The sequence below is a fragment of the Corythoichthys intestinalis genome, chromosome 18 (assembly GCF_030265065.1).
Source record: "Corythoichthys intestinalis isolate RoL2023-P3 chromosome 18, ASM3026506v1, whole genome shotgun sequence".
Classification (NCBI taxonomy): Eukaryota; Metazoa; Chordata; class Actinopteri; order Syngnathiformes; family Syngnathidae; genus Corythoichthys; species Corythoichthys intestinalis.
Window position 1 is genome coordinate 6,921,496 of NC_080412.1, and position 15,086 is coordinate 6,936,581.

Sequence of the window (15,086 nt, forward strand, 5' to 3'; positions counted from 1 at the left end):
CAGCTGAGGGGGCAACAGGATTTCAAGCTTCAAGCTGGGGGGCTTTAGTGTGTGAGAAAAATGTGATAACCGTTACACGATGGAAACCTACACACTAGATCAGGGGTCTCCAAACCAGTCCTAAAGGCCACTGTGCGTCCTGGTTTTTGTTCCGGCCGATCCAGCAGAGACAGTTGAACCAATGAGGCTTCTGCTAAAACAATCCACACCTGACTGCAATCAACTGATTGCACTTGTAAAACACCAGATTGGGGAAAAAGTGTCGTCATCTTGTTTGGTAGGAATGAAATCCTGCACCCACAGTAGCCCTTTGTGGAATAGGTTGGGCACCCCTGCACTCGATCCATTGGGTAGAAGGCCCGACCAAACTCTTGCCCCAGCTGAGGGGGCAACAGGTTGATTTTCTTTAAAAGTATGTAACAATCATGTTTCCAATCAGTTTCAAGCTGGGGGGCTTTAGTGTGTGAGAAAAATGTGATAACCGCTACACGATGGAAACCTACACACTAGATCAGGGGTCTCCAAACCAGTCCTCAAGGCCCACTGTGGGTCCTGGTTTTTGTTCCAGCAGAGACAGTTGAACCAATGAGGCTTCTGCTAAAACAAGCCACATCTGATTGCAATAAACTGATTGCACTTTTAAAACACCAGATTGGGGAAAAAGTGTCGTCATCTTGTTTGGTAGGAATGAAATCCTGCACCCACAGTGGACCTTTGTGGTATAGGTTGGGGACCCCTGCACTAGATCCATTGGGTAGAAGGCCCGACCAAACTCTTGCCCCAGCTGAGGGGGCAACAGGTTGATTTTCTTTAAAAGTATGTAACAATCATGTTTCCAATCAGTTTCAAGCTGGGGGGCTTTAGTGTGTGAGAAAAATGTGATAACCGCTACACGATGGAAACCTACACACTAGATCAGGGGTCTCCAAACCAGTCCTAAAGGCCACTGTGGGTCCTGGTTTTTGTTCCGGCCGATCCAGCAGAGACAGTTGAACCAATGAGGCTTCTGCTAAAACAATCCACACCTGACTGCAATCAACTGATTGCACTTGTAAAACACCAGATTGGGGAAAAAGTGTCGTCATCTTGTTTGGTAGGAATGAAATCCTGCACCCACAGTGGCCCTTTGTGGAATAGGTTGGGCACCCCTGCACTCGATCCATTGGGTAGAAGGCCCGACCAAACTCTTGCCCCAGCTGAGGGGACAACAGGTTGAGCTCCGTTACAAAAACACACCAACCATGTTTCCAATCAGTTTCAAGCTGGGGGGCTTTAGTGTGTGAGAAAAAATGTGATAACCGCTACACGATGGAAACCTACACACTAGATCAGGGGTCTCCAAACCAGTCCTCAAGGCCCACTGTGGGTCCTGGTTTTTGTTCCAGCAGAGACAGTTGAGCCAATGAGGCTTCTGCTAAAACAAGCCACATCTGACTGCAATAAATTGATTGCACTTGTAAAACACCAGATTGGGGAAAAAGTGTCGTCATCTTGTTTGGTAGGAATGAAATCCTGCACCCACAGTGGACCTTTGTGGAATAGGTTGGGGACCCCTGCACTAGATCCATTGGGTAGAAGGCCCGACCAAACTCTTGCCCCAGCGGAGGGGGCAACAGGTTGAGCTCCGTTACAAAAAAACACCAACCATGTTTCCACCCAGTTTCGAGCTGGGGACCTTTTGCGTGTGAGGCAAACGTGATAACCACTACACTATGGAAACCTACACACTAGATCCATTGGGTAGAAGGCCCGACCAAACTCTTGCCCCAGCTGAGGGGGCAACAGGTTGATCTCCGTTCCAAAAACACACCAAAGATGTTTCCACCCAGTTTCGAGCTGGGGACCTTTTGCGTGTGAGGTAAACGTGACAACCACTAGACTATGGAAACTTACACACAACACACCTTGGGTAGAAGTCCCGACCAAACCCTTGCCCCAGCGGAGGGGGCAACAGTTTGATCTCCTTTACAGAAACTCACCAACCATGTTTCCATCTTGTAAGGTTTTGTCTGTTTGGCAAAATTTTAACCGCTACACTTTTTTAACAACCTCTTCATGTTTCTTAGGTAACAGGGCCAAGCAAATGGCTCACCAGCTTAACCGTAACTGATTCATCCAGTAACTGGTACAGAATAGGAACTAGCTATGTTTCCACGCAGTTTCAAACAGGGGACCTTTAGCATGTGAGGCAAACATGATAACCGCTACACTATGGAAAAAACCTTTTTGGGTTTCTTGGGTAACAGGCACCACCCAACCATTTGCCTCACCAGCTCAAGTGCAAAACATTTATGACTGTTCCGAAAAAAGAACTATCTGTGTCTCCAGCCAGGTTCAAACTGTGGATCTTTAGCCTGTGAGTCAAATGTGATAACTACTACAGTATGGAAATAAGATCCAAATGTTTCTTGGGTAACAGGCTCAACGATTTGCTTTACCAGCTGAACTGCAACAGATTCATAACTAGGAGTGGGAACCTCTTGGTACCTCACGATGCGATACGATTTGCGATACAAAGCTCACGGTAACGATGATCTGACGGTATGGCGATACAACGATGATCGATACATTGGTCAGGAAATCATTCTAGGGTATTCTACAAACAACTAACAAACAGAAAAAAGGCTTCTACTGTGAATTGGCAAGAGTTTATCAATAGTAGACGTACAATCCATTTGAACTGAGAGGGAGCAAATGTTCATTCGCTGCCATCCCACCCACTTCAAACGGATTGAACGTCTATGGCTGTCAGTGGCAGCCAATGCCAGGAAATGATTAATTAAAGTAATTTGGAGCCATTTAAGTTTATTTACCTGTTGATTTGCAGTTACTTCCTGTTGATTTGGGGGTATTTTTTGGGTCACTTCCTGTTTATTTTTAGTTACAGAACAGGAAGTGACCTGGGAATCACCAAAATGAATAGGCAGTGATTCAAACTCAACAGAAAACGACCTGTAAATGCCCTAAAATGAACAGCAAGTGACCTGTTAATGCCCTATAAAATCGGACAGAATGACTGTGAATACTCTGGTTTCAAATGAACAAACGTTCCCAGTCTAAATGGATTGGGCGTCGAGCACCGTTAATGCAGCCTTAGAGTTAACGGACACTATTATGGTAGAAAATTTTGGTTAGCAACTTGTTGGTTCCTTTTAATTTATTAATTTTTTTAGACATTGACACCTTTTTCAAACGATATCTCGATTCTTGGCAGGAACATATCGATAACCTTTCGGGATACAAATTATCACGATATACTGTATCTATTTATTTCGATATTTTGTCACACCCCTAATCATAACTGTTATAAAAAAAAAAAAGGAGCTACCTATGTTTCCACCCAGTTTCGAAAAGACCTTTTGCATGTTAGGCAAACGTGATAAGTGCCACAGTCTGGAAACAACCTCATCATGCTCTTTGGGTAACAGGTCCAACCAAACGCTTACCCGGCTGAAGTGAAACAGTTCACCCCAGGGAACGGCATGATTTGTCATAATTAATGCTGAAACGTAAATTGAATTTGGGGAGGAATTGGCTACCAACCACAACCTGTTAGAGATCACAATGATAAATATATTTTCTGTCAGCGTAATTCTGTTGAAAAATTATCGTATCTAGAGTGTCTGACGATGGCTGTAGTTCCCCGTAAATGCCTTCTGCAAATAAAAGTCTTTAAATGAGCTTTTAACTGATCCCAGGGAGAATATTATCTAAAATCCAGCTGATATCAAATGCTATGGCTTGGGAATAAGTAATATATGTCTAAAAAGGAGTAAATTCAGCTAAACACAACAGCCCATATCAACTTTAATGCAACAATCCATTTTATAGTCACAACACACTGAAAACAACAACCAAGAATCAAAGTACTAATTAATTTGCTACAACAGAATTCTTGCCCGAGATAATTAATTTAACAGCGCCACAACATTTAAGTCATTTATGTGGAACTGCTTCATTCAATGCATTCATCAAGCGAAGAAATTTAATTACACACGCCATTTCTTATAATTGCCACTTCTTACAGTTTCCCTCTGTTCTGTTTGTGTGTTTTTTATTTGACTTTTCAGATACTAACGGTAAGTTTGCCACAAAAACATAATCCACATATGAATATATTAAAGTTTTAATTATTTATTTATTTATTTTACATTTTTCAGAATCTTAGATGTTTTTTTTCCACGTTTGAATGACACAGATGTTGCTTACAAAAAGATATTTTACATTAAGAATTGAACAAAAGCAAAGAATCATTTGCATACAACTCCCCCAACCCACCAAAAAAAAAATAAATAAATAAATAAATTTGAAATGGCTGTGGGCGTTCCCGAGTGCCAGAAAAAGTGATGGATGACAGTATGTAGAAGAGTCTCCATGCAGTGGGTAACACCCTCTCAGCTGCTACAATCCAGCAAACAATAATAAGAAACCAAAAAACATGATCAAGTATCTACTTATTTATATGAAATTAACCTTGGAGAAATTTGAGGAACAACAAACCATATTATTAGAGAATTCTTTTCTGAAATGCCAGTTCTTCTGCCAATGTGACTGCTCCTTCCTTGTGTGTACTTACATCGCCAAATATATACCCCCATCTAGTGGACAAAACCAAGCCCTGCGTCGAGTTGAGAATTAATTATTGGGAATATCGTGGAATTTTATAAATTACAACAATTTCATTTATATATTTGTTGTCATGTCAGTGATAAGGAAAAGGCAAACAATGTCGAATCACATGGTCATAAACTGTTGGCCACAGGAGCTAGTGTGGTGCAGTACTGACATATTCTGTTAGCTGATTAGATGGGAATTTTCCTTTCGGATGTTTACTCTTGTTGTTCCACCAATAAAAGTTATCCATTAGTAGCACAATTATCTACCTCATTTTCCTCTCCAAAATTATGATTGTGCGAATTTCGTCATAAATGAATTCAAGGGTTCAATTCTAGGCTCTGGCCTTCCTGTGTGGAGTTTGCATGTTCTCCCCGTGCCTGTGTTGGTTTTCTCCAGGTACTCTGGTTTCCCTCACATCCCAAAAACATGCATGGTAGGCTGATCGAACACTCTAAATGGTCCCTAGGTATGAGTGTGTGCATGAATAGTTGTTGGTCTCCTTGTGCCCTGCGATTGGCTGGCAACCAATTCAGGGCGTACCCTGCCTCCTGCCCATAGTTCGCTTCGTGAGGATAAGTGGCTCAGAAAACGAATGAATAAATGAATGTATATAGTAATATAATATATACAAAATAATTGAATTGTACCACTGGTCAAAAAAATAAGTTAAACCCTGTGTGGGATCAAAATTGACCAATTTTCAAATTTGGGGATGCAGAAATCAATGGTACTTTTTAACATTTAACTGCAAAGGTTTAGTATTTTCCAGCTTAGGTATACCAAAAATCAAATTTATTCCAATAGCAAAAATGTGGGCAGAACACAAGGGTTGGGAAAAAAAAAAAAATATATATATATATATATATATATATATATATATATATATATATATATATATATATATATATATATATATATATATATATCCCAAAAACATGCATGGTAGGCTGATTGAAAACTTTAAAATTGTCCGTAGGTATGAGAGTGTGCGTGAATGGTTGTATGTCTCCTTGTGCCCTGTGATTGGCTGGCAACCAGTTCAGGGTGTCCCCTGCCTACTGCCCATAGTTCGCTGGGATAGGCTCCAGCACTTCCGCGACCCTCGTGAGGAAGAAGCGGCATGGAAAATGAATGAATGAATGAATGAATATATATATACATTGAGGCGCTTTCTACATCAAACCTGTTTGGTTGATTTGATAAAAATAAAATAAATATTATTATTATTTTTTTTTTTTTGCAACATAATGTCCACAGTGGCTTTGTTTACATATAGCTGATAACCCTTTCATAGGCAGGTTTTTGGCTGTAACGCGGTTATGCAAGTCCTTGTAAATACATTCAAAAACCCAAATATGCTCATATTCAGGTTTAAAAACAAACAAACAAAAAAAACTTGATTTCTTAACTCATGGTCACTTTCAACAGAATTAAAATATTGCATCAGAAATAATTTTAAAAACAAACAAACAAAAAATAAGTAGGAATTTTCCTTTGTTTTGAAAGCATCTTTGTGAGTTCCACTTTTTGAATGGAACTTCCTGCATTAAAATGTTGATACATTTTTTTTAATTTATGGCGGAAAACCCTCTGGTGACTCGAAGTTCTGCTCTGAGACCCTCAATTTGGCCAACTTTCAAAATTGTCCGAAATGCATGTGGGATAGAATTAAAGACGCCACAATTTTAACGAGATAGTATCGCGTACTTACCTTGTTTCGATCCAAAAACTCCATGAGCATGGATCACCGAGTGTCAAGACACGGCTGTGGATGGCCACAGTCGGATTTTTAATTTTATGGATGAAACATGGTAATATAACAAGGGTCGCGATGCAGAAATCGCAGACAACAAGGAGTGGTTGAGATTTTCTTTTTCATATAGTTACCCTTTTAAATTTTATTTTTCAATTTTTTTTTTGGGGGGGGGGGTCGATTATTTATCATCTAACATATCGGGGAAAATGCGACAGTAACAAACAAATAAATAAATAAATAAATAAATAAATAAAATTAAGTGATAGTTATGAGGTAGATATCCGTGACCTTTTTACAATCGCCAAATTTTTCATTGTGACGTAATTTGTTTAAAAGTTTTTAAATTTTTTAAGTCGTTTTTTTTTTTTTTTTTTTTTTTTTAACAAAAATTTAGACATCAATTAATGATTCAAAGCTAAAAATGACAGACATTTTGAAGAATAAATATAATTACTTACCTTCTTTTTATGGTTAGGTTGAAACAAAAGCGGTTGCGCGACGTCTGTAAACGGGGTTTTTCAGGGGAAAATTATAAAATAGTTTGGAGGCTTAGTGCGCCATGAATCTGCTATGGCTGCATATAAACATATTGTTCTATCAAGCACAACAGTTCTTTTGGCTTAAAATACAGCAGTTTATTCTAAAGAGGGGTGCAAGAGCAGAAACTGCTTTTTCAGTCTTGTCTGTGTTATATTAATGGGACAGACTTTTCCGTTGAAGCCACTGCCTGAACATTTTGCAACATGTCCACACAGTTCCTTCATTTTTGTCCCCAAGAGGGCGCTCGAGCTTCTCGTTTTTATCAGTGCTGTAGTTTTATTGTTCAATGGTCATCATTTGAGCGCAATGCACAGCGTGCTTCATCACATTACAGTACTATCTTTCAAATCAGCAATTGACTATTTGTTAAACTGAAGCATTTGCTTGCTAATATTTTAGCGCTTATTCAAGGAATTTAATATTCCAACCGTTACCTAGCTCTTCAGCTTATTTAAAAAAAAAAAAAAAAAATGAAGGTTATTATTATGCCACAAATTCCTTAAACATCACAATAACATTCACAAAATCATATCAAAGGGCCTAGGTTTAATCTCAATATTGGTATGGACGATATACCAGCATAAACTGCATGTACACTTTTTGCTGCGGTCAGGACATTAATAAGACCAAACAGATTGGGTGAACGGCCACGTTTCTCACCAATAAGAACCTAACTAATTGATAGTCTAAATGATTCATGCAAAATAAATCTGTATTGACACACTTTCACTCTGCAAATTTTACAGTATGACGTTTTAATCTGATAATTTTTCTTAAATCTAGTTGAATAATTTTTTTCATCTTGTTTTGAGTTTTAAAGGCTAGTTAATGTGTCAGATTCTTCCACTTAATTTTTGTAAATATTACTATTTGTTCTTATTAGGCCCATACATCTAAAAGTCAGTCATTTTTCACCTGAATCAAGAAAAAATGCTTTCAAATAATGTCATGAACAATATCTATTCTTGAATTAAGAATATTTCTGACAAAGATGTTTTTTTTTAGATTAAATATACAAACTTTTTGTTTCAAATAAATCTGTTATTTTCAGCTAGCAATTTTTATTTCAAGATATCTGAGTAAAATTTACTTCAAGCACTGGCAGATAATTTCACTTATTTCTAGTAGATATACAATGAAAACAAGGGAATTTAAGATTTTATTTATTTATTTATTATTATTATTATTATTATTTTTTTTTTTGGTTCAGGTTATACACCATTCGATTCAAATATTTGTTTTCAAAAACTACTAAAGAAACATTTTGAAAACATCAGAATAAATGTCAGAATTATATTAGCAAATTTAAATGGCATTGTTTGAACACAAATTATATTAACATACACAAGAAATACAAACTTCTCTTAAATATCCAAAAAGAACATTTTTTTAAATTACTTTTTATTACTATTTTTATTACCACAAAATTGTCCTTCTAAATGAATTAAATATAACAAAAAAAGTTCTTAGTCATGGAATAAATAAACTCAATAAAAAAGGAGCCTTCCTCCAGGATTAACACTACTATTTTTGTCCACAAGCACAGCCAAACTCAGCAAAAAATGAAAGCTCCTTTGGGCTGCTTTAAGACCACATAAGTAAAATAAAAATGAAAACTGGGGTGAAGGGTGTAAACCTTGGTTCACTACACTTCTTACCGCTGAGCAGAGTTTACCATATTTCTCACAGTTTAATTATCGTTAACATAGTGAAAAACACATACAGCTTCCTACTAAGGTTAGCAAGTTCACACAGTTTATCTTAATGGTAATGCCAACTCTATTACTTCCATTACTTACAGTGGCTGCTGGCCTGAAAAAAAAACTTCTAATATCCCTCCTCTTCGAAGCGAGCGAAGGAGGGAATGCCGACATGCAACTTAATTCTGAACTGTGAAAGCGTGCGCTTGCAAGTGTGTGTTGGGGGTGGGTCAAGTCATCAGCCAATTAAACATGTGTTTGAGGGAAAAAATGGAGCAACACACTCAGCAAGTGAAAAAGGGGTAAATGTAAGTCTGAACATAATGAAAATAATTCATTTAATAATGGTAGGGTCAATTCTATCGTTACGACATATGGGAAAACAATCTATGCGTAAATGACCAATAAAACTAAACACATTATATAATGCAAATAAGGTTGCTTAAAAGTTGGTGGGGACAATTTGAGCACCCTGAAAAGTTGGCAGTGTTTTGTCCCTACCGTCCCTATGCAAACCTATGCCCTTGAATTATATTACTATATATTTTACACATTTACCTCCTATGCTCACATTTATTGACAGATTACTACCAATTTGACTTCAACCTGTTCCGTTCATTCAGGACATGAGTTGAAATGTTCATCACATTTCAATATTTGCAAAATAAAACTACAATGAATTTTCACATAAGTTGTCCTCTCACAATCCATGACCGATTCAAATCGTGCCTCTTTCAATTCTCATGTTTAATATACAGCACTTTATTATTTCCATGGCATTTCCATTTAGGATCAGCTCGTCAGCATTTACCCAAAAGAAATTACACTGCACTGTATATGGCAGTCGGATAACCCACCATTTTTTTGTTGCTGTTGACCTAATTTCCTTGTTAGAACACAAAATAATAACCTTAACCATAGACTTCATAACATTTGATCTGACATTTCGTCATGATGTGCGTCGCACCTTCCCATAGGGGGCAAAGCTTCATTAAGGGATAGTCAGCCGAAGACGGCACACGCTCATGTCCAAGCCCAATTTAAAGCGAAAATGTGAACTAAGGTTGGCCAACCATGTTTTTGAATAATATCAATGGCTAAACAATTATAAGCATATTTTCTTTTTTTTTTTTTTTTTTTTAACGCACCCCTTCCAGATTCTTTGTTTAACCCATAGCAACGCCCCTGACAACGAAAATGCTTTTCTTCGGCAATCTTCGGAAATCTTCGGAAATTACGTCACACCGGGAAGTGCGAGGGAAGTCCGCCATAGAACAGTATTGTTTGTGACATTGCTTCTCGGTAAGAAGCCACGGCGGTGTGTGGCGATGTTTTGTTCTCAGTCAAACGAAAAGTTCTATGAGTGGCCAAAGGATAGCAGGGCACGTAAATGGACATCTTTCGTTCGCACGGAGTGAATGAATTTCACGCCATCATCGAGTAGTGTTCTCTGCTGCAAACACTTCGAAGATGCCTGCTTCCTTAACCAGTGTGCTTATGATCAAGGATTTGCCAAAAAGTACGTGTGATTTTTGGATAGATGACTGTTGACTTTGTCAAAGCAGAGCTGCCAACTGTTGTGGAATGAACAGTATAAGCTAGTGACGTTAGCCGAAAGTTAACTCGTGGCAATCCCCGATCATAGTTGTTGTTGCGTTTGCTAGGTTAAGCGTGTTTAAATTGTGCATCATCTACAGTACGATTGTGTCCGAAAGGTTTAATCCACTGTCAATCGGGAAAGAGGTGTGGATGTGCATATAAGCGGGTCGGCGTCGCGGTAATTCCCGGTCACGTTGCCGTAAGAGACGCACACCGCCGGTGAGTTTCTGCACATTTATTTGTATTTGTATTATGTATTCCCACCTTCAAGCTTCAAGCATTGCATTGCATTTGTACGGTTCGGCGTTTCTTTCACGGTGATCGCTTGATAGCCTTCTAGTTTGTGTTTTATGTACGAGAGCCGCTGACAGGTGACAACAACAAGCATGTTGGTTTTAATGTTTGGCAGCGAATAAGCGAGCGCGCAGGTCACGCAGTGAATCATGGGAAATGTACTGTAGTCTCGGGACAACCCTGAAGTGTTGCTTTGTAATCTGTTGGCTTGTGTGAAAAAACTACATTTCCTCACGCCATTAGACGCCACTTCCTGCCGAGAGCCCCAAGCTGTGTTCGTACTGTTAGCTCCATGTGTTGATAAAGAAACAAAGTTGTCAGCACGTCGTGTGTTCGATACATTTGTAAACAAAAAGCTCATAACAAGACACTATGCACGATCCGTTTAAGAGACGCTGGAGTAGTAGGAGGCGAGGAGGAGATCAGTGAGAAGCAAAACTTCGCGGACGAATGTGGCGGCAGTCCGCTATTATTTTGTTTTCTTATTGTTGCCACAATAAAGTGGAGAAAGCCATCAACGACTCATCTCCTTCTTTCCCCCCAACGTTTTTATATGATTATTTTACATGCACGAGAGCTGCTGGATCTGCCAAAATGAACATGAAGTCTGATTATTATTTTTTTTAACAATGTCATCAGATAGACAAAAACATAAAATTATGTGCAAATGCCTGCATCTTCAAATCATGAAAATAATAACAGCCTATATATTACCAATCTTGTAATCTCGATGGGTCTTGTATCCATTCCATGTCAGGTAGTCTAGGCACATTGTTTGCATCCTGATTAGCGTCTGGCTAATACATGTTAGGTCCAACATAAAATTCCAAACTCCTCTTCTTCCTCCAACTCTTCAAAAACTTGGATCTCCTCCCTTGCGCTCGATCTATCGCTTTTATCGCTGTTTGAATCATTGTTTGAAGGGCTTTGTATGGCGGCCGTATGCATGGAGCTGCCATCGCTGTTCCCGGTGTGACGTATCACTTCCGGGTTTGTCCCCTTTCAGGCTCGAAATTCGGAAACGCGATTATTTTGTCAAATACACAACATATGAAATTATTTTTGCATGCTTTATTTGTTGGACAATGTTTAATTACTTTAATTGTGACCCTATTTGGCATGTTATGAAATTACTTCACATTTCTGTTTTAAGCTTGGATTTTTGAAGAACTACGAAAGCTGTACCACATACAAACAGGAAGGATTGTCTCAGGAGTGATTTGTTCGAGGTAAATATTATATTTTTCGTACTACTGTATGCATGTATTTTGAAATGTTGTGAAAAAAATCAATGGGAGAATGGGAACCACTACGGCATTGGCATCATTCTTCGACATGTATACGTAAAATGGATTGCGGACCTGCCCAGTTTTTTGGCATTTATTCACTAGAATTCTCACCAGGAAAGCTGTGTTTGCGTCAGGCGGCTGCTAGCCTCATTCGCTAACAGAGTAGCATTGTACTTAGACATATTTATGTCAAATAAACACTAAACGCACATTTTTTTGTTTGTTTGTTTTTAGCCAAGAATCGAGACTGTTTTACGTCCATATCTATGAAGAATTTGGGGATTTAAGCATTTATTCACAAGAATTCTCACCAGAAAAGCTGTGTTTGCGTCAGGTGGCTGCTAGCCTCATTCGCTAACAGAGTAGCATTGTACAAAGACCTATTTTTGTAAAATAAATACTAAATGCAAGGTTTTTATGCTTTTAACCAAGAATCAAGACTGTTTTACGTCCATATCTATGAAGAATTCGGGGATTTAAGCATTTATTCACAAGAATTCTCACCAGAAAAGCTGTGTTTGCATCAGGCAGCCGCTAGCCTCATTCACTAACAGAGTAGCATTGTACTTAGACATATTTACATAAAATAAACTCTAAATGCATGCTTTTTTTTTTTTTTTTTCTACCTTCAACCAAGAATTGAGACTGTTTTACGTCCATATACATGAAGAATTCGGGGACTTAAGCATTTATTCACAAGAATTTTCGCCAGAAAAATTCTGTTTACGTCAGGCGGCCGCTAGCCTCATTCACTACAGCTATATAACTAACTATACAACTGTATAATGACAATGAAGGGCTATTCTATTCTATAATAAGTTGTGATTGCATATAGAATTTATAAATAATCTATTTATAAATTATTTATAATGGATTCTGCATGTTTTTCTCAAGTATTAAGTTTCTGATAAGAAAATTGAGTGATTTATTAGCTGTTGAAAAAAATTTAAGTTGCTATTTTGGGCAAAAACTTATATGATATGTTAAATATTGCTATTGATCCTGAAAATATAGGTGATTATCTCCGAATTTGGTGATTTTTGCGTATCTAGTGTAAAATCTGATAATTTTATAGCCATTTTAAGTTTTCTTATACTTATATAAAAAATAATTAATCTGCATTTTATAAGGGAACGACTTAAAAAAAAAAAATATGCCGCTGCTCATGGAGACTCATATATGGCTATGGTAGAGTGCCTGTTTTGGTTTTAGGTCGGTAGCAGCTTTGGTTTTGAAAATAATTTTAAATTTGAAGTTTTTATAAAATATGCCCCTGTTTGATCGGGCCTGTTTCCCGTGTAATGTCAATAGGTTATGAAGTCTAAGCTTAACCTATAACATTTTAAAGAAAAAAATTACATGCATGTATTTGGGATAGACTCCAGCACCCCCGTGACAATCGTAAGGGTAAGCGGCAAGGAAGATGAATGAATAAATGAATAAATAAATCACTAAATGGAAAATTACATCTTTTTTGATGAGTATCATTACTCACCACTAGATGTCACAATTGTTCTTTTACGTCATGGCGGCCTTAGGTCTTATCCCTGCTTTTAAATTAACATTCACTGACTGACACGAAATTATAATTGATGTAATACGTTATTCAACTAATCTAACCAATAAAAAGACAATTTTATGATGAAGGGGGAAGAGAAGAAAACGCCCCATCCCATTAAACTTTTCTTTGTTTTTTCAACCTGGTCAATGGAATGTAGGGGGGGTGGGAGGATGATGATATGGGGTACCCCTGCAGTGTCTTTCCTCGCAAAGTCATGTATATAGAAATATCTAATCTGTGAAGACATACTAGTATGTAGTTCAACGACTTACTACAGAACTACATTTATAGGTTAATAACTGCCTGCCTGTATCTGTCTAGATAGCATAATCCCTTCAAATAAAAATAAATATTTGACTACACTGTATATTCAGATACAGACGAATTCACAATTTTGTTTGCATTCTACAAGGCTCGCAGAACCACTGATAGCCCTTTTTACTTCATTCAAAAAATCCAAATAGAACTAAAGTTATAGGGGTAAATGTGAAATATTATTTGGCCCATTAACACAGGGAAAAAGCCCATTGAGTTTTGTGATTCAAATTAAGATCAATTTAAGTGGATTTAAATGTTTTAAGACACGTTTTAGTCCATTTTGTTCTTTTAATCAAATTTTTAGGACAAAATCTTTATGGCAAGAACTTCATATACTTGACATTTGACCTGACAGCTTGACTTCTGACATAATTTAGACACAATACTTGTACTAGCAAATATGGCAAGATGTGGCACTATATGGTCTTCCAGAGCAATTTCATAATTTATATAATATACAAGAAATATAAGATGTAAAAACCCATCATATTTCATCATCCGTTTTTACCTTAAAAAGTCCCCATTTTTCAAATCGTCAAAAAATGACCTAAACTAAACCAACCACTGTGGATTTGAACTCTGCCACGTCTGCCAACACGACACGAAACAAAGCAAAACAACACTTAGGCCTGTATACCACTTTCTGTGAAGATAGTTCCAAAACATGCCACAAGAGGGCAAGCGAAGTTAATATTTTCTTATAGTTTACCCATTAAACTCACATTTGCTGCACATATTGTCAGTTGCACATGGTGACTAAGCCTTTGTTGGATTAGTTATTCTGTCAATGACATGATGCTGCATTGACTAATCACTTACGTATGCTCCATTGTTCCTCCCACGCATGCTGTCTTCACACAGATGCTGCCCTCCTTTGTGTCCAGGTGAGCTACAAGGTCAGGTGACGTCATATATCACGTCACCTCTGACGAGTACTGACTTCATCCACATGATGAGGTCATTCTTAGAGGGCCAGCTGCTAAAATGGCCTTCTAACAATACGTTCTCACTTATGTGAATGTTTAGTACTTTGTTGAAATATAATTGTGCAGGTAAACAGAAGATTATATTAAACCATTCAATCATAATTTGTGATTTTGAATTGACTAACCTTTTGTCTTGGACAGGTCTTTGTTTTCTTGGTAAAATAAAGGTTACTTAAATACTTCATTGTATTTTATTTAGCAGCTCTCAATTGTAAATCTTAGGGTGTTTTTTTTAATATTTCAACCCAGCCTCATAGCAAGGATAATGGACAAAAATAAATATTACAAACACACAATTTGATGCTTACTGTATCATGTCAGTGACTATTTATTATATGGAGCTTTGCCTTTCAAAGGCCCAGATAATAAAATTCTTTTTTTTTTTTGAGTGGCATTTCTTTGGCGCGCAGCACAGCCCAAACTGTT

The 15,086-nt window shown here is 37.6% G+C and overlaps 1 non-coding gene across 1 annotated transcript; it reads right to left on the reverse strand.

Moving 5' to 3' along the window:
- Nucleotides 1-1,647: 1,647 nt before the first annotated feature.
- On the reverse strand, nucleotides 1,648-1,720 carry trnav-cac (transfer RNA valine (anticodon CAC)). The gene has a single exon. It is a non-coding gene; the product is annotated as a tRNA-Val (tRNA).
- Nucleotides 1,721-15,086: the final 13,366 nt, after the last annotated feature.